This window comes from Phocoena phocoena, chromosome 13 (assembly GCF_963924675.1).
Source record: "Phocoena phocoena chromosome 13, mPhoPho1.1, whole genome shotgun sequence".
Taxonomy (NCBI): domain Eukaryota; kingdom Metazoa; phylum Chordata; class Mammalia; order Artiodactyla; family Phocoenidae; genus Phocoena; species Phocoena phocoena.
Window position 1 is genome coordinate 86,217,092 of NC_089231.1, and position 3,431 is coordinate 86,220,522.

Sequence of the window (3,431 nt, forward strand, 5' to 3'; positions counted from 1 at the left end):
TTTGTTCTTGTAGCTGTGCACATAGGTCAGGTCAAGACAGATGTTCTTGTAAACCTCCAACAAGACAAATGTTATTCTCTGTTCTGAAACTTTTACCCCTGTATAAATGAGAAAATGTTATGCCTTTAAAGGTCAGAGCCTTGAGAATGGGCTCTCCTGAGTATTTCAGGCTCTAGGCAACATTCTTGTAGCAAAAGCAATAGAATACAAAAGTTAAAGTAAAAGAAATGAATCCAATATGGAGTCAGATTTGTTTTTCCCTATTACAAGACTCCTTCTCAAGGGGACACCCTGACCACTAGCTCAGGTGTCTCTGTGACCTGAGTTGACATGAAAGTCAAGCACCTGTGTGTTCTGGACTGGACTATGTAGAAATAAAGCACCAATGGTCAGTCACGTTTATGTTCAGGGCATCCCCTTTAAAGTTGCCTTCAACCAACAGAAAATGAAGAGCCCCATGGAAGATTCTAAGAAGAAACCCTTCTGAGATGTGCACAGAAAGTCACTACATGCGAGACACTTTGGCAGCTGCTGTGACATATTGGGTATCATTGTGGGTCTTTTAAAAAATGCTCGCTGTGATAACAAGCAGTCTGTTGGAACAGCTGCCAGGAAATGTTAAGGTTAATCTCCTTTATTAATGAAGATGAACGCATCTCTGAGTGCCTGCCTCCCTGGCTCTATGGCACTAGAGATGAGGAAGTTCTGTGTCCTGTGCCCATCTGAACTTGAGATCAGTCTTCCTTTCAGACCCCGCTGTGTGAGTTAAGGATTTCTTTGTCAAGTTGCTTATTCACAGTGTTTAGGAGGGAGGGTTAGGGTTTTTTGCCCCATTGAAGAGAGAAGTTGGAAAAGGATGCTAGCAGCCCCCTCCTTGCCCCATACTCCATGCTCTGGAGAAAAGTGGCACAAAGCTTCTGAATCTTCCAGAGACACTGATCAGTCATCACCCTCATCTAAAGGATCTTGGGAAAGGCAGACAGGATGGGGGATGCCAAGCATCGTGCTGGGAGACACATTTTATGTTTCTCTCCTTGGCTGAATTGGTACATGATTGGGGGCACATTCCTCAACCTCACAGTTTTCATTTCCTCTGTGAGAAACTGAATTTCTACCAAGTTTATCAACTAACCATTTAGCAAATCGTCTCATACAGAGCAGAGTCCTATCAATTATAGGGTAAGGATCCGCAGAATAGGAAGTAGCCCACAGACCTACTGGTGCCTAAAGATTGATAATGTTAACCCCTGTTACCTCGCCATCACCCAATCAGAGAATTGTGCATGGGCCGATCACGTACCCTGGGACTCCCCCTCCGTCACCTAGCCTTTAAAAATTCTTCCTGAAACCCATCAGGGAGTTCGGGTCTTTTGAGCACTAGCTGTCCAAACCCCTTATTTCATACCTGCAGTAGATCCTGCCCCTTCCTTCACGACAACCAGGTGTCAGTAGTTTGGCTTTACTGTACTTAGGCAAGCAGACCCAAGTTTGGTTCCGTAACATCAACACTGCCTGATGTTGCAATCTGAATTTTTTTGAACTTGATGGCTTAAAAACAAAACAACTGCAATCTTAGACCCTTAGCAGCTCCAGTTTTCATTGGCTTGCTATGAAAAATTTAGACTTTACAATTCCAAATTAGGGTTCATCGTTTGCATTACAGAAGGACTGTTTCCTTTGAAAAAAAGAGATTCAGCCTTAGATCCAGTTCTAAGAGACAGTTCTTGTGCATTCAACTCTTTAAGGACAGAGTTTGAAGCATTTAGTATTTGATCTGAATGGAAGAAGAAGGGGCAAGGGAACATGCATTTAAAATGTGAGAAGCTTATAAGAAGTGAAGAGGAGACCAGCAGTACTTTCATTAAGAAAATAAGAGCTTCTTAATGAACATGCATGCGTCAAACCAATCTTACATGCCAGGCGCTGCACATTTTGTATTAAAAGGTTTGAGGCTGAGGATGTTGGGGGGTTTTCTTGCCGTGCTTTGAAAGAGAATTAGATCCTTACTTGAAATTAGTGCCTAAAACCCGAGGCCAGTGGAGACATCAGATACTGATAGATATGCTGAAAAAGCAAAAGGAAACGAGTTATGTCTAGGAAAATGATAGTTTGCCAAGGGAAGTCAGGTGAGTGGTCAGGAACAGCTTCTCTGGCAGGTGGCCTTTGAATCAAGACTAAAATGAAGACAGTCATGCTATAACCTGGGGGAGAATCTTGCAGAGAGTGGAAACAGCCAAGGCGAATACCCTGCCTCATGTACACGAGGACAACGGAAAGCCAAGGTGGCTGATGCAGAGGGAGGTGGGGGGCATGAGTGTGGACAGTGTGCTGGGCAGGGAGCAGATGAGAGAGACCTTGTGGGCTGTGGTCATGAATCTAGATTTACTCTAAGCAAAAGGAGCATCTGGGGAGCAGCCTTACGGAGAGCCTACAAATTCCTTCACCCTTTTCTACATGATACCGTTGTCCAACAGAACAAATAGTGGCATGAGAGTGTATACACATGTGCACGTACTGTTGTGGCCTAGAACGAGGGCAGTGACGCCGGTACTAATTTGCAGGGGTACAAGCAAAAATACTCAATGAGTGCACATTCCAACCCTGAATATAAGACCTCTTCTTCTTATGAAAATCTATGATGTTTTCAAATATTATCAGCTTAGCCCTGGCTGGGACCACAGAGCACAGCCGGTCTCTGTTGTGAGCATAATGACCAGCCCTGGATAAGCCCATCCTCAAAGGCGAAGGTGCTGCAGAAACTCATTTCTTGAGTCAGAGGAAACACTAGGACAGATCTGACCTCAGGGCTCTGCCTTCCATGTTTCAGATGCTGACATGGATGTCTGCCCACAGTAGCTATGGTGGGAGAGGACATGTGGACTTATCCAGGGTAGATCCAAGGATGAGCAAGTGACAGTGTCTTTCCAGAAGCAAATGATGGGATAAAGAGTCCCAGGTGGTTGCAGAGGTATGCCTGTATGTAGACAGGGGTGCTCCTGCCTTGGCAGGATTATACTTAACAAGCTGTGTGACTTTGAATAAACCAGGCAACATCTCTGATCCTCAGTGGGCTCACCTAGTAATTACAATAGCACTTTCCCTACCTGCCTCCCAGGGTTGTTGTTGGACCCATAGATGTGAAGGTAGTTTGACAGGTGTGACGTGTGGAAATGAAGGCATGGTCCTTATTAGAAGGTGGGAGGTGAGTGGAGGTATAAATAGGTCAGGGAGTGGGTGGTAGCTGTTTGTGCATGCAGGTCCAGTGGTGTGCGCTCACAGAAAACCAAGAGAAGTGCTCTTGCCTCTAAATGAAACTGACTTTCTAAATGAAGATTCCATTTTAAATTAGACAGTGACTGAACTGGTGCCAGTACTTGTTAAGAGGGCTTCCCTGTGTTTGCTGGCAAATTGGATCAGGGGCTGACATATTT